The following is a 23,911-nucleotide window of genomic DNA, read 5'->3' as shown; positions in this document are numbered from 1 at the left end:
TTCAGCTGAGATCACATTCCTGGTCTCAGGACTTAAGCTCAGGTTCTTGATGTCTCATCATAGAAAGAATTCAATGAGAGCCAGAGTGATAGGTAAGACATGGATTTATTTAGAGAGAAACATACTCCACAGAGTGTGAGCCCTCTCAGAAGGCAAGAGATCCCAAAACATGGTGTGGTGAGTTTTTATGGGCTGAGTAATTTCATAGGCTAATGAGTGGGAGAAGTATTTCCAGTTATTTGGGGGAAGGGGTAGAGATTTCTGTGAATTGAGCCACCACCTACTTTGCAGTCTTTATGGGTGACCGCAGGGTTTCCCTGGTGGCTCAGATGGTAAAGTATCTGTGGGTAGATCTGGGTTCGATCCCTGGGTCAGGAAGACCCCCTGGAGAAAGGAATGGCTGCTCACTCCAGTATTCTTGTCTGGAGAATTCCATGCGCAGAGGAGCCTGGCAGGCTACAGTCCATGGGGACATGAAAGAGTTGGACACAGCTGAGAGACTAACAATTTCACTTCACTTGAAACTGTTGTGGCACCTCTGGGTGTGCCCTTTAGCTTGTGATGTGTTACAGTGAGTGTATGCTGAGGTTCAAGTTCTAGTGGAAGTGGAACTGTCAGCCACTTTGGGCCTGTTTGGTTCCAGTTCGTGTCATGTCCTTGGGCTATGTCATTCTTTCAAGGGTTGTGCCCTACCCGCTTCCCTCCTATTTCAGTATGGTAAAGCTGCTGACTTGGAGCAGATGCTTGAGCAGTATTAGTGGGGAGAGCAAACACCTGGAACAGTCATCTCCCGTACTTGAATAGGGCTCTACAGCTTTCAAAGCAGTTTCTAGTACGTCACAGGGCTGAGTGGCAATGGTCACCAGATACATAAATGGAGAGGGAGCCTCTGGCCTCTCTGACCATGGGGAATAGTTTCTATGGATCTCTGGGGAGCAGGCAAAGCTGCATGTGTCTGATTCCAGCACAAAAGTGTTCTGACCTTTACTGTTCTTTTAGTTCTGTTTCAATCAGGAATGGAGATCTAATTAAATGCTGAGTTTTCTTGAACAAGCTGGGAATGCAGTTTTCACTGGGAGAGCTCATAGGATTTGCTAGAAATTGGGAAGTTGCTTAACAGGGCACAAAGGAAATATTCCAAATCACAGTTCTGGTTTTCTCTATTATTTAATCCTTGAGTCTCTTCCTTTCCACCTCTGTGTTCAGCTCGGAGAAATACACACAGAGTTCTACAAATACCAAGTGATAAAGACATAATTTTTAGAAACAGCCGAATGTGGTCAAGTTCTAGGAAATGCCACAGTCCTCCAGAAGCGGTTTGCATACTGGCCAAGCTGGAGATGCTCTTTTCTGACCTCCAGACTCTGTTCCCACCATGAGTCTCTTGGCACCATAAGCAGTTCCGAGACCCACTGTCAGAAGTGGTGACTTAGGAAGTCAGAGTGGGGCCAGGAGTCTGCATCTTAACAAACCTTTCCATTGATGCTGATGCTGGGAGTAGGAGGACCACACCTTTCCAGAGAATTCTAGCCTTTGCCACCCAGGTATTGATGAACGCAGGCACCACGCCAGCCCCGGTAAATCACTTTTCCCTCCCCCATAACTGAGTCCCTCAGGCTTCACACCTCAGAGGAAGCAGAACGTTTCCTTGGCAACAGATGACTAATTTAGAAGTCCCTGTGAACAGGTGGGAGACAGGAAGGGACAAGAGAAGCAACATGGGCAGGTGCCAAGTTGAAACAACAGGCTCTTGGCAGTCCCTGGAGTGCACGCTGGTGGGGAGGATTCTTGGGGCTCACGCAGAGGGAGACATCAACCAAGGGAGCCCACTGTTCCACCTGGAAGGAGGAGGCCCCAGTGAACTCTCACGGGCAGGCTCCTTAAGTCCGCTCTGAAAGCCTAGTTTTGGAATTGGACTATACTGAGAGACGTTGTGGTCAGAAGGAAAATTTGGTTTCAAGTAACTTGTTTGAATAGGAAATACAAACGGAGAAAGCAGTACCTGGGGCCAGAAGCTGGCTAGAGGTGGGGCTCCCAGAAGAAAGACTTGGCAGGCAGAAAGTCTGGATAGTGCTCACACCTGGCAGGACCTGGCAGGTTCATGACCTCAGTTCTTAGCTAGCTCTTCTCAGGCCACGTGGCCCTGGTCCCAGGACAACTGCGGTTTCCTCCTTCATGTTCCCATCCAGAGCCTCTGCCCCGGCTTGCTCCAGCTGCTATCCGCGTTCTGTGACCCCATACTTCATCCTATGAGTGTTAGTCCATCTATCCAAAGTCTGCCCATTGACCCCAGGCCTGGCTCAGACCCGTCCCTGTGAAGTCTAATACTGACAGAATGAGACCTCGCCCCACAAGTCTCATATCCTTGGATCTTGGCCTCATGTCACCAGCTGAACTTCCTGCACCTCCCAGGAGAGGACTAGAACCTTCACATGGTCTTCAAGGAACAGGAACTTTAAAAATAGATATATTTATTCATTTGTCTGCATCAGGTCTTAATTGTGTCATGCAGGATCTTTTGTTGCGACTCTCGAGATGTGGTGTGTGGGCTCAGCACAGGGCCTTAGTTGCTCCACGGCATGAGGGGTCTTAGTTTCCCAAACAGGGATGGAACTCACTGCCCCTGCATTGCAGGGCAGATTCTTAACCACTGGACCACCAGGGAAGTCCCAAGGAACAGAAAATTCATGGTGGGGCCTAAGTCAGGGCCTAGTTGGGTTTACAGTTGGCACAAAGGTACACTTTGACTGTACATCAGAAACACCCGGGGAGCTTTGAATAATGCTGACACCTGAACCCACCCTGGACCAGCTGAAACCAAATCTCTGTGGGGCCATTGCATCATTTCAGAAGCTCTTGGGTTATGCTGATGCACAGGGAATAATCTGGCATTCAAGGCTCCATAGCACCTGGCCCCAACCTAACCTTCCCTCCTGATCCCCCTCTTCACCCCATCCCAGACTGAGAACCATTGTCATAGACAATGACAAAGAACAAGGAACAAAGGTTCCTCACCCTTAGCCATGGAAGGGCAATTAGAGAAGAAAACCACTTCCCCTGCATTCTAAGACTGTAAGAGTTCCGTATCTGGTAGCTTCTGTTGCTCTTGCCTGCTCTCTACTCCTTTTAGAATGGGAAAAATAATCCAAGGCTCCATGAAGGCTTAAACTAGCCCAAAGCCCAGGGACAACTGTCAGGGATGCAAATATCTTAGTAGCCACTCTTCCGTACCGTGTCCTTGACAGGCATCACTAATCAATTATGGCACTAATCAATTATGGTTTCCCTCTGGATCAGGAGTGTCCTCACAGTGCTCCACCACCCTGCACTCCAGGCAGCTCCAGTGAATTGGATCTGGCATCCCAGTTGAAACCTATTTGTTATCCTTGGAAAGAGATTTATAGAGTAAAAGAGAAGCAGGGTTAGTAAATATTATGTCTTGAGCTGTTTTAGATTACACCAAGGAGGTCAACCGTTGTCTTCTGTTAAATATCCTTTGAGGTTCTCAGGGCCTAACCTGAAATGATAAAGGCAGTTTAGAGTTTCTTTGAAGTGAGTTAATTTATTCATTTTTTCAAGTACACTGCATCTGGTTTCTCATGGGCTCTCTTGGGTGGCCTAGGGTGAAGAAGGCTGAGTAGAGAGAGCAGGATATCAGATAAGAATGTACTTTCAAACAAAATTGACAACATTGTCAAACATTGTCAATTTCCCGACCACGTGAGCATGTTCTGGAAACAGGCCAAATTCTTTCTTCTCTGGATGCACTGGATTCCTCATGGACTTTCTTCTTCAAAGGCCTGCCTGCCAACTGTTAAACTTAGCACCGCTTTTCAAACGACAGTCCAAATGCCTTTGTGCGTGTGTCTCGCCCTGGCATTCAAGGCCCCGTAGCACCTGGGGCTTCCTGACCTTCCCTCCTGATCTTCCTCTTCACTTCATCCCAGGTTCTGACTCTCTCTCCTGAATGTTCTCCATGCATTTGCCTGTACCTGAAATGTCCTGGCTTCCATTTCTTTCTGAGGATGTCTTGCTATATATTAAGCCACACTCAAATAACATCAGCCTCAAATAGCATGAGGCTCCCATCTTACTTCCTGCCTCTCTCTCCGTGTTCTTCCATTTTGCTCTGCTTGTCTTTTCAAGCACTATCCAGGCACTATCCCAGAGAGCAGTTTCAGGATTCTGATTTTACTTAGTCTTACCAGCATTTCTATTTCTTTGATCTCACTGTCTTTCTTCCTGGCTTAGCTGCTCCCCAGAATGTGGGATCCTAGTTCTCTGCATTGCAAGGTAGATTCTTAACCACTGAACCACCAGGGAAGTCCCATCTATATTTTATTTATGAGAAAATTGGTAACTTTGTAGTTCAGTGATTTGACAGAGGTAGTAGAATTAGGAAGTGACAAAGCTGGGAGCAGGCACACCCCTTCCCCCTGCCATCTCCTGGGCCTTCCCAGGTTCTGGTTTTCATTCTGTCCTCCTTTGTCTCCAAGACAGACTCTCCTCTTATTTGTCTTGTACATAGGATTTGGAGTCAGATAATATAGGTACGATGGGTAAAGAATCCTCCTGCAATTCAGGAGACATAACTGCAAACCCTGGGGTAGGAAGATCCCCTGGAGGAGGAAATGGCAACCCACTCCAGTATTCTTGCCTGGAAAATTCCCATGGACAGAGGAGCCTGGTGGGCTACAGTATGAAGGGTTGCAAAAAGTCAAACACAATTGAGCAACTAAACACACACCATACAGTATCGGTTCAAGGTCCGTATCACCTAGGTAGTTACTATGTTGTTTCAGCAGTAGGGTTAATCTCTTTGGTCTTGTGTTTCCATCTGTCACATAGGATTAACATATACCCGCCCTACCTAGTTCACAGAGGAGAACTCCTCTCTCCATGGACTGTGAGCTTCTTAGGCTGAGACCTCCTCATACAGGTCTTTGTGCCTCCACAGCACTTGGTGGGCACACAAACCCTCAATAAATCCTTGCCATTCAATTACATGAGATTAAATGAAATGAGTCAGTAGGTTAGGGGGAAAAATCCAAACACTTCATTTTGGGGTCCAGAATTGATTGTTCCCAGCAGCATCCCTGGAGAGGGTTTTGATCACATTTGCTTGTAACTTGTTTGCTATTTGCTTTGTTTAGCAAATTCCTTCACAGAGAGACAAGGAAGGAGCCCAGGAAGGCAGGGGAAGGGTGTGGGAAGATGCTGGAATCCGAGAGGGAGCTCAGATTGTTGGTTGAACATATTGCTGTCTGTGTGGAAAATGTTCGCAGCAGTTACAACTTTGGATGAATATGCATTAGCGGCAGTGCTGCAATTTGCCGGCGTGTGCCACGCTACACTCGGAGACTTGGCAAGACGGGTAATTATCTCCACATTATGTGCCTTGTCTCTTTCTCTTCTTAATTAAGTAACTAATCTGGTGGAGGAGAGCTCTGTTTGTGTTTGTTTGGCAGGTGCAGCCTCGTGACAGTTGTCTGGAGAAGTTTCTTGGAAATTTATGAGACTTTTCAAAAAACAAACTGCTCGGAGCTGAGCCGACTGCTGGAGCCTGGGAGGCTCAGAGTCAGGCTCTGCTGGAGCAGAAGGCAGTGCGGCAGTTGCTGCTTCTCCTAGACAGTGGGGCTCCTGCTGCGGGGCCCATCAGGCGCTCTGAGATTCCAGGGGCTGGGCAGTGGGGTGCTCCAAAGGGCAAGGGAGGGAAGTCAGAGGCCAGAATTAGAACACCAGTGTCTTCTCCCATCTACCTTGTTTCCCTCTGGATTTCTCTCTTTGATTTCCCTCTCAGCCCTTCCAAGCTCTCTGTAAAGGAATTGATTAAATGAGCTAAGTGCCAACCACTTTTTGAAGACTGACCATATGGCTCGTGGACAAGTCTGTTGACATAAAGGTGCTTGGGTAGGCTGGATGGGACCCAGGGTGAACCTCCTGGGTCCCTGGCCGATGACCCAGGCCAGTGACCCAGATGTTGAGCCACCTACTGCTGCAGCCTGATGACAGGCCAAGTGCGCAGACCACTACTCTGATGCCTTTTCCAGGCTGTCCAGAAACCAAAGCAGACTGGCCCAAGAGAGTGAGGGATAGTGCAGCTCTTTTGAGGTTCATGGGTTGATTGCAAGAGGAGGATGGAGACGGCCATGCCAGAGGTAGTAGGACATTGAGGTTCCAGAAAGAACAAATGGGCGAGCTCTCAAGGAATTGCTAGTGGCTACACTGAATTTTACAGGCACACCTGAATGGGTTACAGTGTTGTCAGTTATGAGGAGAGGCCGCTGAGCAACACAGGTGTGCCACCCAGATGTAGGGTGGGCTGTTCTTCTTGCTTTGACCGTAAGCTTTGTTTTCTTATTTGAGATGGTAGGTTTGTCTTGTGTGTATTTATGTACCTTCCCAACACACACACACGCACGTGCACACACACACACACACACACACACTCCAATTCAGTGAAATAAGCTGTCAGACTCCCCTCATGAGTAGTCCAGTCCAGGAGGCACTGCGGTACTGTGGGGATAAAATTCTGAGATAGCCCCCTAGACAGGTGGCACAGTGGTAAAGAATCTGCCTGCAATGGAGGGGATGTAAGAGACATGGGTTCAGTCCCTGAGTTAGGAAGATCTCCTGGAGGAGGAAATGGCAACTCGCTCCAGTCTTCTTCCCTGGAAAATTCCATGAGCAGAGGAGTCCATGGGATCACCAGGAGTTAGAATGACTGAGCATGCACAGGCAGTGTGACATGGCTACATGGCTACCGGACGCTTGCGTGTGTGTGTGCTAAGTCACTTCAGTCATGTTGACTCTTTGTGACCCTATGGGCCGTCGCCCACCAGGCTCCTCTGTCCATGGGATTCTCCAGGCAAGACTACTGGAGTAGGTTGCCATACCCTCCTCCAGGGGATCTTCCCAATCCCCTGGGATTGAACCTGAGTCTCTTAAGTCTCCTGCATTGGTAGGCATATTCTTTACCTCTAGCAGCACCTGGGAAGCCCAGGACTCATAACTCCTCTCAGCCTCTAATCTTAGTACTGCTGTGAAGGGGTTTTGCAGATGTAATTAAGATCTCTAGTCAGTTGGCCTTAAAATAGAGGTAATTGGGTGGGGCCGACCTAATCGCAGGGGCCCTTCAAAAGTAGAGAGGTTTCCTCCAGCTGGTTGCAGAAGAGAAAGTCAGAAATTTGAAGCAATGGAAAGGATTCAACACATCATTTACAGCTTAAAAATGGAGAGGCCACATAGCAAGAAATTGGGATGAGATTTAGAAGCTGAGAACATCTCTCCTGTGACAACCAGACAGAAAGAGTATCCTCAGTCCTACAACCACAAGCAATTGAATTCTGCCAACAAGAATGGGCTTGAAAGTAAACTTTTCCTCAGCACCTCTAGATGGGAACTCAGCCTGACCAATGCCTGATTGTGGCTGTGTCATGCCTTGAGCAGAGAACTCAGTCATGCTGTGCCAGACTTCTGACCTACAGAATCCTGAGCTAATATATGCATGCATTTGGAAGTTATTAGTACTATGTTTGTACGAATTTGTTATGCAGCAATGGAAAACTGATGTAAGTGTTAAGTCTCCTAACTGGCCTAGGAGAAAAACTGCATAGAGACATTACCACTACTTTCACAATCTAGGCATGTGGGGATTCAGACCTTAGTCTAGGTTTTTGCCACTGACTTGCTTAATGATGATCTCAAGAAAAACATGTACCCTCTCTGGGCCTCCATTTCTTCTTCTGTAAAAGTTGCATTGCTCGTTAAGGTCTCTCATGGAATGCTCATTCTCTCTGTGATTATAGCCACCAACATAAAAATGCATGGGGATGGCCACCAGGGAGCTGTAGGTTCCTTTGGATGAGATCTCTAGCGTCAAGGTCAGAGCCATCCTTCCTTGAGATTGTTTCTATTTTGCCATATTCTGCTCAAACACTGTTTATGGACCTCCACTGCTTGTAGGGAAAAAGAAGACTCTCCTCTTTTCGCTATTCGGCGTCTAGACAGTTTGGGCCCAGCCTAACCTCTGACCCTGGTCCCACTGCTCCCTCTGCCCTCTGACTCTTCCCCAGTACCGCACACACTGCCCACCATTGTTGGCACCTGCATTCATTTTTCTCTCTTCTAATTTCTTTGTTCTCTATCTGTGTTAACAAAAAAAAAAAAATTAAGCAAATAGACTTCAAATAGACTTCCCATTTTCCAAGAGTTAGCTTTAGACCTGACTGCTCCAGGTAACTTTCTTGGCATTTCTGTATGAGTCATCTTCTCTTTTGATGGTGATGATAAGAAATTCATCTCAAACTAGCTTGAGAAGAAAAAAATGGAAACTAGTGATTCATGTCACTCTGAAATCTAAGGTTAACTTTAGACACAGATGGATCCAGGGAACAATTTGTGTATTTGGAACTTTGCCTCTCCCTATCCATCTCTTTTCTTTGTTTCCTTCTGTACGTCAGGGCTCTTCCTCCTATGGGATTTAAAAAAAAGAAAAAAATATGCACTCTCCCCAGCAGCCCCAAGCTTGGTTCTTTATGGCTTGAAATCTAAAAGCAAAATGTATCCTCCTCCCAACACTACCCTTCTCAGCCTCTTCATATGAAAGAACAGAGAAGACTGATTGGTCCTCCATGGATCAGTATCCATCCCGGACCAACCACTGTGTTCATATCAAGAGGTATTTCTCTGATCAGGAAGAGGGGCATTCATCCTGTACCAATCACTGCATTCAAGTTGATAAACACTTCTCTGATTGATCAGAGAAGCATCTGTCTAAGCCTTGGTTGGAGCAGGGGGGCTGTGACTGATAACCTCACCTTGACCATGTGGACTGGGGGAGGTATAGTCCTTCAAGGAAAAGCAGGATGACTGGAGGAAGTGAGAAAGGGGAGTTCGTTAGAGAGAAACAAGAAATGCCCATCCTATCCTTGACTGGTTCTCTGGATTTTCACTAGCTTCCTATCTTTCCATTCATTTGGCTATAATCACAATCTGCCTTATATAGGAGTTGTGTATATGGCTGATCTGATTATTCACACAATTAATATTTGCAGATAAAATATAACTAGTGTTTTTCCCCCATACCTAACCAGATTTCCCTCCCAATCTTAAACAGTGGGAAAAGAAAATTAACTAACTGTCTAATATGATTGAATATATTTGGCTTTGATCATTTTAAATAGTCTCATTAGGGACATTTTAACTCGTGAATAAAAATACTTACCTGTTGCACTTGCTAAGATGGGGTCCAGGTGTATATATATAGAGGGGCTTATAAAATCTTAAATCTGTGTGGAGGTGAGGGTTGAGTCCAAGTCCCTAGGAAGAATTTCCTCTGTGCTTCCTGCTTTGTCTGCCTGGGGGCATTCATTGCTAGAGCCAGAGGCAGGGGAAGACCTTGGCTTGGCCTTGGCTGGGTCCCAAGGACACCCCTGGCTGACTCAGTCTATCTTTAACTCTCATGGGATGCAGTCCTGTTGGGGGAGGGGGAGGGACAGCCAGATCTGTGTCCAGCCCACTGGCCCTGTAGTCTACTACCTGCTGAGGGATTCACCCCTCCCTGCTGCAGTGGGCGTGTCAGGGGACACTGAGGGCCTCCACTCTTCATAGCTTTTCCCTTTCTAACTCCAAATCTTTGCTGAACCTTAATGGCAAATAGGCCCCAGGATTTGTCCACTCATTAGGGGGATTCTGGGGCAGTTGGTATGCTAACGGAGGCTAAAAAGGAATTTGGAAATCCTCTTTGAGACAATAGCCTGGCTTACAAAACTAGTGCCCCAGTGTATAATCCTGTTTTGTGTGTCAATAACTGAAAATTGCTTCAACCTTTCTTTCTGCATCCCTTTTGAAACAAAGGCTAATCTGCTTCCGGGCAGATGGTTCCCTGGGATGGACGGGAAGGTCACCCTCCAAGCAGGGAAAAGAGGAAGTACATTAAAAATGAAAAGCATCAGCCAAACCACGTGTGTGTGTGCCACTTGTGTCCTCTGCCAAACTGTCTGCTCTCGAAGGCAGGAGGCTGGTGACACCCTTTAGCACGCACTGCCACTCATGGGTGTCTGCTTGGCCACTCGAAGGGTTCCCTGGCTGGGGACAACCCTGTTCTGTGAGCAAAATGTGTTTCACTTTATTTTGTCAAGTGCCTTATGCCATTAACCGCATTAAGTGAGTCCTTCAGCAGGGAGCTAGGGCTTCCCAGGTGGCGCCAGTGATAAAGAATCTGCCTGCCAATACAGGGGACACCAAAGATGCGGGTTTAATCCCCGGCTTGGGAAGATCCCCTGGAGAAGGAGATGGCAACCCACTTTAGTGTTCTTGCCTGGGAAATCCCAGGACAGGAGGAGCCTTGTGGCTGTAGTCCATGGGGTCACATGACTGAGCACAGCATAGCATACAGCAGGCAGCTACTGGGTACCTGCTGTGTGCTAGGCACTGTAGGAATACGAAGATGGATTGAAGCTGGGAGGTACGCTGTTTGCTGAAACATCCACAATTCAAACCACCACTGCAAGTTGGAGGGACTAGTGGGTAATGGAATGGGTGTTAAAAATCCCCTGGGAGTCCCTATTTGCCTCCCATGCTGCCCTCCAGGTCCTTTCGGCTGCTGGGAAGTTTCTATAGATCCCCAGCACTCCATTTCTTTTATCCTCCCCTGTTGATGTCAAGCATATAAAGACCTCTGTTTCTTAGAACATCCTTAATGTGTCATTGCTTGACCTGATCTATAAATATTGGTGCCCACAGTGCCAACTCCTTGACACTTGGTGGGGAGGCCACCCTGGCAGTGTGGTTCGGTTGAGCATCTGATTTATTTCTTGTGTTACAGACGAGTGAGAATTCTTAATGGAAGTAACTTCTCTAGTGACCCAGGAAATGTGGAGAGGGCAGAAGCTTGCTAAATCCTTTCCTCCTTGATTTTTTTGGCCATAACTGGCCTGCACTTCACGGCCTATACTCAAAGACAAGTGTGTGGGGGGGTTGATTCTGGCTTTGAAAAGCTCACACAAGCTGAGTGTAAATTTCAGACCCACTGTAGCTAAAATAAGCATATGAGACTGCAGTAATTTTAAGATAGCCAGTGGACAATTGCAAAGGGGACTAGAAGGATGCTGTATTTGAAGACAAAGGAAGGGTGAAAGTTGGCCAAAGGGCTTTACCAGAGATGACAAAACTGCTGAGTGATTTGGCTCTGGAAATGTTCTCCAGCATTGTGGAATGCGAGGTTCACCAATCCTGGAGAATCAGCTTTGAACTCTAGGTCTGGATCTGCCACTGACTAGCTGTGTGAGCTTGAGAAGGTCACTAACCATCTCTGGCTTTCTCTTCCTTGTCAAAACAAGGTAATTATCCTTAACAGCTTCCTAAATTCTTTCCCGATCCAGAAGGACTTGGTTTTGTGTCCAGATGAGAAATCTTTGTCTTTACACACTTGTAGAGCTTCATGGGCTTTGAACTGGCTCTTTGTAATGGTCTCTTGGGGTCTCCCAGGTGGCACTAAAGGTAAAGAACCCACCTACCAATGCAGGAGATGTAAGAGACAAGGGTTTGATCTGGGTTGGAAAGATCCCCTAGAGGAGGAAATGGCAACCCACTCCAGTATTCTTGCCTGGAGAATCCCACGGGCAGAGAAGCCTAGTGGGCTACAGTTCATAGGGTTGCAAAGAATCAGACATGACTGAAGTGACTTAGCATGCATGCAATCATCTCTTGAAGTATTGTGTCATCAACCTTATGCCTATAGAGAGGAAAGGGCTGTTACTCAGGAGTGAATGATGGGGTGACGTAGGGCTCTGCCTGTTCCTGTGTCTAGTGAGCCTTTTTAAAGGCAATTTCTCGAGATGTGATTGGGTTAAAGCATCATGTTGGGGTAGGGCCAGGTAGCTGACCCATGCAAAGAAAAGAGGAGATGGGATTTTACAACTAAATCGTGTCCTTGCCTGTTGATCACTAGCTGTGTGATGTTGGACTTTTCTGAACTCGGCATCCTCACCCAATAAGGAAACTCTCTAGACTGCCTGCTAATACTCACAGGGTACCACGCCATCTGGGAAAGGCTAGAGATCTCTTCAAGAAAATGAGAGATACCAAGGGAACATTTCATGCAAAGATGGGCACAATAAAGGACAGAAATGGTGTGGACCTAACAGAAGCAGAAGATATTAAGAAGAGGTGGCAAGAATACATGGAAGAACTATTCAAAAAAGAGCTTCATGACCCAGATAACCACGATGGTGTGATCACTCACCTAGAGCCAGACATCCTGGAGTGCAAAGTCAAGTGGGCTTTAGGAAGCATCATTACAAACAAAGCTACCTGAGGTGATAAAATTCCAGTTGAGCTATTTCAAATCCTAAAAGACGATGCTGTGAAAGTGCTGCACTCAAGATGCCAGCAAATTTGGAAAACTCAGCAGTGGCCACAGAACTGGAAAAGGTCAGTTTTCATTCCAATTCCAAAGAAAGGCAATGCCAAAGAATGCTCCAACTACTGCAGAATTGCACTCATCTCACACTCTAGCAAAGCAATGCTCAAAATTTTCTAAGACAGGCTTCAACTGCACGTGAACTGTGAACTTGCAGATGTTCAACTTGGATTTAGAAAAGGCAGAGGACCCAGAGATCAAATTGCCACTATCTGCTGGATCATGGAAAAAGCAAGGGAGTTCCAGAAGAACATCTACTTCTACTGTATTCCAGAAGAACTTCTACTTCTACGCCAAAGCCTTTGACTGTGTGGATCACAACAAACTGTGGAAAATTCTTCAAGAGATGAAGAATTTTACTTTCCTCGTGAGAAATCTGTATGCAGGTCAAGAAGCAACAGTTAGAACCAGACATGGAGCAACATACTGGTTCCAAATCAGGAAAGGAGTGTGTCAAGGCTATATCTTTTCACCCTGCTTATTCAACTTATGATGCAGAGTACATCATACGAAATGCTGGGCTGGATGAACCACAAGCTGGAATTAAGATAGCTAGGAGAAATATCGATAACCTCAGATATGTAGATGACACCACCCTTATGGCGAAAAGTGAAGAAAAACTAAAGAGCCTCTTGATGAAAGTGAAACAAGAGAGTGAAAAAATTGGCTTAAAACTCAACCTTCAAAAAACTAAGATCATGGCATCTGATTCCATCACTCCATGGCAAACAGATAGGGAAACAATGGAAAGAGTGAGAGACTTTTATTTTCTTGGGCTCCAAAATCACTGCAGATAGTGACTGCAGCTATGAAATTAAAAGATGCTTGCTTCTTGGAAGAAAAGCTGTGACCAACCTAGACAGTATATTAAAAAGCAGAGACATTAGTTTACTGACAAAGGTCCGTCTAGTCAAAGCTATGGTTTTTCCAGTAGTCATGTATCAATGTGAGAATTGGAAGTGAGTGCGGAAGAACTGATGCCTTTGAACTGTGATGTTGGAGAAGACTCTTGAGAGTCCCTTGGACTGCAGGGAGATCCAACCAGTCCATCCTAAAGGAAATCAGTCCTGAATATTCATTGGAAGGACTGATGCTGAAGCTGAAACTCCAATACTTTGGCCACCTGTTGTGAAGAACTGACTCATTGGAAAAGAACCTGATGCTGGGAAATATTGGAAGCTGGAGGAGAAGGGGAGGATAGAGGATGAAATGGTTGGATGGCATCACTGACTCAATGGACGTGAGTTTGAGTGGACTCCAGGAGTTGGTGATGGACAGGGAAGCCTGGCGTGCTGCCGTCCATGGGTCGCAAAGAGTTGGACATGACTGAGCAACTGAACTGAACTGAGCCAGGCCATGATGGTGTGTGGCAGTACATCCCTCTTTCTTTTTCTTAATTAAGGAAAGAGAGAGAGAGAGAGATTTCTTTTTTTGTTTGTTGGCCACAGCCCATGGCATGTGGGATCCTAGTTCCTCAACCAGGGATTAAACCCACACCCCCTGCAATGGGAAGGCTGGATCTTAACCACTGGGAAGTCCCCAGTGCCTCCCTCTTTAACACAAAGCCTAAAGCCTCAAACTCTCCAGGGCTTGAGTGGATCAAAGACTTCTGAGGGAGACTTGACACCTCCCTGGGCTGCCGAAATCAAAGTGAATCTTGCAGGGAGGGAAAACAGTGAAAACAGCTGAGAAATTGTCAGCACAGCCACCCTTTCCCATAGGGAGTCTTCCCTAGGGGGCTTTAGCTTTGCTTTAATGAGGGCTGCTGTTCCTTTTAGAAATCCACTGGCCAGTCACCTATGAGGTATGAGAATGGGATGGACTTCAGCACAGAGTCAGAATGACAACTTCATCACACACCACGAACTGCTATTCATTTAGCATATACCAAGAGTCAGCTTGTGCATTGGGAACACTTCCCACATGGCGGGTGGTGGGTTGGTTTTCATTCTTTGGGGTGCCTGATCCCAGATTTCTCTGGGGAAGTCTTGGTGGAAGGCTCAGTCATATCTTTGGGAAAGCAAATAGGGCAAGGTGCTGCCTCCCTAGTCATCCTGGAATATTTAAGGTTAGATGTGCGGCCAGGATCTCATCAGTCAGCTGTTCCTGTCTGGACTCTGAATAATGAGCAAATTATCAAAGACAAAGGGACCATTTGAATGGACTCATGAGAGAGGCCGGTGGCCGTGGCTGTGGGGCAAGCACCCTAGGCAGTCTGTCCTTGCAAAGAGCTAACTGTGCCTTCTGCACTTCTGTCATCTGCGTCTACCTTAGTATTTTCTCCCACTTTCCAAGTCCTATTCTTCAGATTCCGGTGAACTTGGAGAGTCCTTTCTGCTTGTGGCAACCAAAGCTGGTGTCTGTTGCTTGCAGTTCAGATTCCAGGCTGAAACCCTGCTCGTATCCTGTAATTCCTGTAACAACCCTCTGGGGAATTCTATCAATCTACACTTTTTGGTGTCATTGAAGATCTTTGTCTTCATCTTGCTCCAAGCACTGTAATGATTGATTCTGAGTAGGTTTTTACCAGCTGGGCTCTGGAACTCTCACTTCCTACCCTGGGCCTTCTGTGACGCTAAAGCATGAGGCATCCAGGAAGCCAGTGTGCAGGAAGGCAGCCATGGAACTGCCCTTGACCAGCGAGGAGTAGAAGCCAGGGGAGGGAGGTTCTCTCTGTCCCTCCCACTGGGCAACAGTTGTACCACATATTTCATAAGGCGGCTCAGAAGGTCACCCAGCAGTGGCTGACAACAATATGGGACTATACAGGATTATATGGGATTCCAGGTCTCCGCAGGGGGCACTAGTGGTAGAGTTAGCCTGCCAATGCAGGAAACACGACATGGGTTTGATCCCTGGGTCAAGAAGATCCCCTAGAGAAGGGCATGGCAACCCACTCCAGTGTTCTTGCCTGGAGAATCCATGGACAGAGGAGCCTGGCGGGCTGCGGTCCATGGGGTTGCACGGAACTGGACACGACTGAAGAGACTTAGCACAGTATGCGTGATATAGGAGTCCAGCTTGTCTCACTGGCTGGGCCTTCTCTCCAGTTCCTTCATTCCTTCCAAAGTCAATGACCTGTGGGCCAGCCTGCTTCCTGGGATCTGCTTCTCGGGGAACTGAGGCTCAGAACTGAGATGTAGAGATATTATACTCAGATGCGGAGCTTATACTCAGCTCACCCAGAGCATAGAGCCAGGGGTTGAACATGAGACGCTTTGACTCTGCAAACTTTGCCTTTTTCCTTTCCTTAGCACTTAGTATTAATGTCAGGTCGGGAGTATGTCAGGCTGACCCATTTGAGCTGGTGCCCTGGGATGGGTGGGGAGGAGGACTCTGCTTGGCCCAGGAAAGAGGGTGGTTCTGGAATCCTTGCTGTGAGGCTACCAGCTTCACACTGAAGTCTCTCTTCTGGTTATTTCTGGACATGTCTTCCTGCCTAAAAAAGTTTATTTTCTGTTTTGCTCTTGGTTTTTTTTTTTTTTTTTTTTTCCCCTTGGTTTTCCTTTGCACCTGACCCTGCTTTAGGAGCTACTTACTAGAATGTAAGGCAACAGGCCCAGCATTCTCAAGCCCACCACCAACTTGCTGCTTGACTATAGAACAAGGTACCTCCACTAACCCATTTGGCTACTTGAGTGGTTCCCAAGTGCTCATCTGGGTTGGCCATGCCCATCATCTGCGAGGGTGGGGTGAGGGAGTGAGACTCACTAAAAATACAGGTTCCCCAGTTCCACCTCCCGGGATTCTGATCCAGCATAACCAAAGGCATGCTGGACTTCTGGTGTTTTTAATGCATTTCTCACTTTTAAAAAATCATTAATTTATTTGGCTGTATCTGGTCTTAGTCGCAGCATTTGGGCTCTCTGCTGTGGCCCACGGGCCTCTCTCTAGTTGTGATGCGTGCAGTCCAGAGCACGTGGGCTCAGTAGTTGTGGCTCTGGGGCTTAGTTGCTCAGAGGCATGTGAGATCTTAGTTCCTCGACCAGGGAGCAAACTTGGTCCTGCATTGGAAGGCAGATTCTTAACCACTGGCCCATCAGGGGAGTCCCACATTTCTCACATTTTAACAAGCTTCTCTCTCTCCTTCTCTATCTTGATCTTTCTTTCTCTCTCAATAGCTTGATTTGGGAATCATAGGGACTTCTAAGAGGCAATTCCACTCCCAGTATCTCCCCTAGAAACTGTAACAGCCCCACACCTTCCACCTTTCAGAGCAGGTGCTATCTCTATGTTGCCTAGAGAATTCCCTGGGCAGAGCAGCCTGGCAGGCTGCGGTCCATAGGGTCACACAGAGCCGGGCGCTGCTGACGTGACTAAGCAGCAGCAGCAGCCATCTCTAAAAAGGCCTCTCTTAAAACACCAGTGAGGTACTCCAGAGGCTGACGTGTCATTACTTTAGCATCCAGAACATCACAGATTGCTTTCCTGGATCAGGGAGCAAATCACCTTCAGAGATCAGGGTCTAAGGATGTCAATGCTAAGGAAGCCCAGTGCTGGGGTGTTTTCTGAACCATGAGGAACCATCCCATGAGTACTGAAGACCAGAGTCTGGGTGTTGAAAGGGAGAGGGCAGCATGAAGAGAGGGGAAAGTGGCTCATGACAAGGTTGACTTGCCTCACGCTGACCCAAGCTGGGCCGAAATCCAGGAGGATATCAAAGAGGAAGTAGAGGAAGCTGATGCTGAAAACTCAGCTTCTCTGGATACTGGTGCCTAGTCAAATCTCAGAGACAGAGTTTTGGGTGAAGCAGAAAAGGAGAGCTCTATTGCTTTGCCAGGCAGAAGGGGCCACAGTGGACTCATGCTCTCAAAACCATGTGTCCCCATTTGGGGAAGACAGTGAGAATTTTTATAGTAACTGTTCAAACAGAGCATGATCAGCTCATGGACATTCTTCTGATGGGTTGTTGGTGAGGTAAGTATTAGTCAGCATCATCAAACTTCAGGTCCAACTGGTCTGGCGTCAACATGCTTGTGGTCAGCATATCACTGTTAATCATTTCTCCCTTCTGGAGGGGGTTTCAGTATCTGCAAAACAGCTCAAAGATATGGTCATATATTCCTTGATGGGAAGCCAGGACCTTGCCCCCAAGGGTGCTCTTGATTGTTTCTCCCTGGTCTTATGTCTTCTCCCTTTCCTGATTAACAACTGCTTGAATCTGCCCACTGGAATCCAGAGAAGGTCATGGAGGCTGAAAGAAGGCTGTTTCCCTTAATCAAAGAAATGGGGGACACAAAGGTCTTGTGCCCAGGAACCCCACAGGGCCTGCTGGGTATCCAGGCTGAGGTCTGTCATAGACTACCTCTGGGTTCAGACTCTGGCGTCAGCACTGTGTGACCTTGGGCAAGCTGCCGCGCTTCCCCTTCTTTGGGGATACCTCTGTGTCTCTGTCTCCCTCCCCCAGCCATGCACTGGAGTGGGTTCCCCACAGGCCTGGCTGTTCTGTGTGCTTTTACCCCCCTAGCTGATTGGATCAGGGGGTCACCATCCAAACAGATTTCAGGTTCTCTCACCTTGCACTTGTAAGTTGGCCTCAGAGACAAATTCTCTAGGTGGCTGGAAATACTGTGCGTCCCTAGGTATTGTTGGCAGGCAGCTGTGATCTGTGCAGCCACTGTAGGCAGAGAAAACTGGTTTGCAGAAAGCATGAAGTAGAGACTCGGGGAGAAGCAGAAAAATGGTGAAAGGGGGAGTCCTGAAGGCTGCCAGACTATAGCCCACGGTTTTCCTGAAGCAGCATCTTGTCTGTGGGGTCTGTGGGGGAGGGCACTCTGTATTTTTATGTAAAACAAATGAACAAATAACTCAGGTTTTTTTTTTTTTTTTTGCTTAGACCTGTCTAATTTCTGTTGCTCGCCATCCAGCCATTCCACCTGGCTGTCTGTTACCCTGAATGCACGTTGAGAGCAGGCACGGCAGTAGACAGGCCCTACTGAGTGGACAGCATACGTGAGATCTGCTTACAGTGATAGGCTCTGTGGTCCTGGCTGAAACTTTGCAGCAGATGTCACCCATCCACGCCCCAACTGAAACCATGCAGCTCAGATTGGGACATGAATCTGTGGTCTTTTAACTGAGATCAGACACCCAATTTCATGACTTAATGAAGCTCAGGTTCTTGATGTCTCATCGCAGAAAGAATTCATTGAGAGAAAAAGAGATAGGTAAGAAGTGGATTTGTTTAGAGGAAAATGCACTCCACAGACAGAATATGGGCTATCTCAGAAGGTGAGAGTGGCTTTGAAACACCACATGGTTAGTTTCAATGGACTGGATAATGTCATAGGCTAATGAATGGGAGGATTATTCCAACTGTTTTGGGGAAGAGGCAGAGATTTCCAGGAAATGGGCCATCGCCCACATTTTAGTCTTTGATGGTCGGCCTAGGAACTGTCATGGCACTGGTGGGTGTGTAATTTAGCTTGCTGCTGTGTTACAGTGAGTGTATGATAAGGCTCAATGTCCATGGAAGTTGAATCTTCTACTATCTTGAACCTAGTTGGTTCTAATCAGTTTTCATCATATTCTACGGCTATGTCATTCTTTCAAAGGCTATGCCCTGCCCCCTTCCCTCTTGTTTCAGAGCCACTCTTCCCAAAGCAACTTTTTCAAAGCATTTCATACAAGCTTTACCTTGAAGAATGAAAATGGCCCTTCCCCTTCTTCATCCATTTGTCAACTTGCCTGTGAAGTTTCACAGGGTCCAAACTACACATATCAGTGCTTCTCAAACACTTCCTGAGATAAATGTTAAAATTTAGATCCCGATGCACTGGAGAAGGAAATGGCAAAGCACTCCAGTATTCTTGCCTAGAGAATCCCAGGGACGGGGGAGCCTGGTGGGCTGCCGTCTACGGGGTCGCACAGAGTCGGACACGACTGAAGCGACTTAGCAGCAGCAGCAGCAGCAACAGGTTGGGGCTCCCACATAAGGGCCACACTTGGACTAACAAGGATTTAGATTCCCTATGCTAGGAATTACAAGCAAGTGGCAAATTAGAACCCCTGAATCAGCCAGTATGGTTGAAATCAAGTAACTACTCTAAGTAGGGGCAAGAAACTCACTAGTTTTAATTAATGAAAGAAAAATCTAAATAGAGCATTCTTGCTAGGAAGTTCCATTTTATTCTTTCCCACAGTGCATTGGGAATAGTTGGCCTACTCTCCAGGAAAGAAGGAACAGATAAGCAAATGCTGTAATTAGCATATCAGTGATTGATAATGAAAAGAGATTTCATAGCTCAGATGGTAAAAAATTTGCCTTCAGTGCAGGAGACTTGAGTTCAATCCCTGTCAGGAAGATCCCCTGGAGAAGGGAATGGCCACCCACTCCAGTATTCTTGCCTGCAAAATCCCATGGACAGAGGAGCCTGGTGGGCTACAGTCCATGGGGTCGCAAAGAGTCAGACGTGACTGAGTGACTAATACTTGGCACTTCTAAAGAGTTATTCATTGGAAGGACTGGTGCTGGAGCTGAGACTCCAATACTCTGGCCACCTGACATGAAGAACCAACTGGTTGGAAAAGACCCTGAGGATGAGAAATATTGAGAGCGGGAGGAGAAGGCGGAGACAGAGGATGAGATGGTTGAGTTTGCGCAAACTCCAGGAGATAGTGAAGGACAGGGAAGCCTGGCTTGCTGCAGCCCACGGGGTGGCAATGAGTCGGACACGACTTAGTGACTAAACAACCACAGAAGAGTTGGAGGATTTTTGAACAATTTTTTCTCTTCCTCTCAGATCCACCTTCTTTCGACTCACTTATATTTATCATGTGAGCAGAGCCTCTTTGACAAAACAGAGCGAAGTGAAACTTCCACATATCCCTAACACAAGGTTCACAAGCCCTTCAGTCATGCAGCCCTATTGGCAACACCAACATCCCTACCGAAGACATTGCTTTTGTTTTATTTTTCCCTTTCAAGAAACTGACATCTTAGAGCCTCATATCCATCTTAGTTTAAACAAATGTTTTGATTACATCCAAGTGAGAGCCCAACAAAAGCTGTTGGGACTGAACTGAAGCATTCGCTATTAGTTTTAGACAATTTGTTCTAATATTGTCTGGAATCATTCGTTTATACACCCATACAGATTTGATTACTTTACTTGTTCCATTAATCTTTATTTGTTTAATCATCTGTTTAATCTGTTTAATCATTGGTTTAAGTGGAAAGATTACATGAAGATGTTTAGCGTTGGCTCATAGAGGCATTCTGACATGGAGCCCAGCATTCCTTTTCGACTATTTATGACGCTCTTTTATGGGGTTTCATGAGCTACTTTAAAGCCTGTAGGATGCTTCAGGGAATTCAATAATTTAGTAGTTCTTCACCACTGAACATGATATATTTTTTAAAAACGTTATTTAAGTAGGCAGTATTTGTGGAATAATTTGACTTCCACTCTGGGCTTGTGGGTCCTCCTCTCGCAACCAAATGCAATATTTAAGTTGGCATAGAGACCATTCTTGAAGAAATTAGGGAAGGTCTGGGAGACTGGGTGTGTTCCCAAAGTTGAGGGAATGATTTCTTTTTTTAGGTTTGTTTGCTCTGAGAATCCAAGTTAGTTCTTGCTTGAAAGTGTAAAGCAATTCCCGAGATCTGATATCATACTGTAATTGTCAGGGATGCTTGGCCCCGCCATCTCCCTCTATGTTGGTGGTGTCTGTCAGATGTGGAGGCATTACTTCCTACTGGAACACCCCATGTGAGTGTTGTCAAAATGAATGGTTTTCTTTGAATTGGATCCATTTAATAAAACAACCACCACTCCCTATGGGAACAGCATTTTTTTAGATTTAAAAGTTATATTGGAATATAGTTAACTTACAAGGCTGTGTTTGTTAGATTCAGGTGTACATCAAAGTGAATCAGTTACACATATCCACATATCCGCTTTTTTATATTTTCTTTTTAAAATTAATTTTTATTGGAGCATAGTTGCTTTATAGAGCTGCGTTAGTTCCTACTGTACAGCAAAGTGAATCAGTTATAGATACACATATAGCTCCTCTTTTCTGGATTTCCTTCCCATTCAGATCACCACAGAGCGTTGAATAGAGTTCCCTGTGTGATATAGCAGGTTCTTATTAGTTATCTATTGTATGCATCCATACGTGCTCAGTCGATTCAGTCTGGTCTCTTTGAGATCCCATGGACCGTAGCCCACCAGGCTCCTCTTTCCATGGGATTTTCCCAGCAAGAATACTGGAGTGGGTTTCCACTTCCTCCTCCAAGGGATCTTCCCAACCCAGGGACTGAGCCCAAGTCTCCTGTATTACAGGTGGATTCTTTACCACTTGAGCCATCAGGGAAGCCTTATCAATTTTATACACAGAATCAATGCTGTATACACAGTGACAGTTTTTTGTTATACACCAGCTTGGCTTGAGGATGGGAGGTGAGCATGATGGACAAGCTTTGTGCATTGGGATCAGCACAATAGGTGTTACTTCAGCAAGAGTCAGTGACCATCTCTGGTAAGGGGGAATCTCTGGGCAGGAATGATCGCACTACAGACAGTGTTACAGGCACAGCTTGTCTCCTTCTGGAAATAGAGACCTTTGCTCTCAGAGGAGAGGACTGCCCACCTCCAGACCTTGCCCTCCATCCCATCTTCCCCAAATGCTGCCATCTTCCTAGACCCAGCTTATGTTTCACCTCCTTTCTTGGGCCCCAAAGCCATGCACAGAGCAAGTGGGAGCAGAATTGAGATTGGAAGTTACTTTTATAAAATTCTGTTGGAAAAGAACACCTTACCACATCCCATAATGTTCTGAACTTTGGGTCCCTCGTGAAAAGAAGCCAATAGGAGAATAAAAATGATGCTACTCTGCTGATGTTGCCAACTTAATTAAGTACATCATTTCATGCTTTCCAAGTATGTTGATTTTATGCCCCTCAAACCTTGCTGGAGTATAGCTGGGTTGTTAGCCTGATCATTTGTACCATTGAACAGAATGAATCTCGTGGGATCCCCTCAGATATGATTCTTGGGAGAGCGCGTGTGTGTGTGTGTGTGTGTGTGTGTGCACATGTGCGTTAGTTGCTCAGTCGTGTCCGACTCTTTGAGACCCCATGGACTATAGCCCGCCAGGCTCCTCTGTCCATGGAATTCTCCAGGCAAGAATACTGGAGTGGGCAACCATTCCCTTCTCCAGGGGATCCTCCTGATCCAGGGATTGAACCTGGGTTTCCTGCATTGCAGGCAGACTCTTTACTGTCTGAGCCACCGGCATGGCACCCAACATACCTGAACACATGTGGGTTCACAACTTCTCTCTCACAGGGCACAGGACCTTCAGCAACTTCTTTAACACTCTGAGCCCAGCTTCTGATCCTAACAACGAGGACAGTAATGGTCTCTACCTCACAGGTGGTTGTGAGTGCAGAATGACAAAACAAGGGTCAGTGGCTGGCCAGCGTAGCCTGATGCCTGGACAGAGTGGGCACCAGGGTCTGCTGTGGTGTGGGAACAAACCCCCACAGGGGCCTCTTGTGTGTGCAGGGGTCTTTGGAAGGGAAAGCAGGTTGCCAGAGGGGACAGACTCCAAGAGAGGAGAAGGCACTTGTCCTCTGTGTCTTTCTCTCTGTTCCGACATCATCTGGAGAGCTGGAGCTGTGCTGTTTGTTTTCTCCAGCTCAGTCAGTGCCAGCTCCCAATGCAAGTGTCTTGTTCCTTCTCTGAGGGATGCCTTCCTCTGGAGTTCCTCTGCTGAACCTACAGCCTGAAGCTCCTCTTTGATTGGCCTTAAGCGTCCTAGACCTGGGAACCCCCTACTTACACTTCTGAAGGAACCGCTTCTTTAAATAAAATCCTGGATGGTGTTTGAAAGAGATGTTTTCATTAAAAGTTTTCCTCCTGGGCCTCCAGATTTCAGTGTCTATAAACCACCAGTGCCCGAAATGACTTACTCTTGCTTTTGTGGGGGAACTTCCTTGACGCTCCCTTTCATCCTCTTTTCTTTGCATTCCCGGAAGAGCTCCCCAGGAAGATTCGGATGAGTCTGGGGGAAGCTGGCAGCCAGTCTAGCTCGGGACATGATTCCCAATGGGGCATCTTTAATCTATTGTGGACATCACACAGTGGTATGATTACTAGAGCTGCCTGGTTAACTCATAGCTCTTTGACTGAGGACAGACCCTCCACTCTCTGCAGGATTTGCCTTCTCTTCCATCGCTTTGGGCTTAGTGCTCAGGGAGAAGTGAGAAAAGTGGGGACAACTGTTTAGTCAGCCAGTGCCACTGACTTAATCCTGGTGCTCAGTGGTGTGAGCTGTGGTGATCAGATATAGCCTGTGTCCACAGGAATACAGGAGGAAAGGAGTTCTCTATACATAGAGATCCAACCTCCCACCACTACCACCAGTAGGGACTCATTCCCCTAGTTAAGGATCATTTTTAGTTAACACTCTTTCTTGTAGATCCTGGGTTTGGTACCAGGCTTTGGAGAAGAGAAATATCAGATTCTTGTGGCTCCTGAT

The 23,911-nt window shown here is 46.7% G+C and overlaps 1 long non-coding RNA gene across 1 annotated transcript in view; it reads left to right on the top strand.

Moving 5' to 3' along the window:
• Nucleotides 1-23,911, top strand: part of LOC121819946 (uncharacterized) — a 176,472-nt gene that overhangs the window by 96,088 nt on the left and 56,473 nt on the right. The window lies entirely within an intron of this gene.

This window comes from Ovis aries, chromosome 7 (genome assembly GCF_016772045.2).
Source record: "Ovis aries strain OAR_USU_Benz2616 breed Rambouillet chromosome 7, ARS-UI_Ramb_v3.0, whole genome shotgun sequence".
Taxonomy (NCBI): domain Eukaryota; kingdom Metazoa; phylum Chordata; class Mammalia; order Artiodactyla; family Bovidae; genus Ovis; species Ovis aries.
Note: the sequence above shows the minus strand (reverse complement) of the source record. Positions and strands in the feature narration are given on the sequence as shown.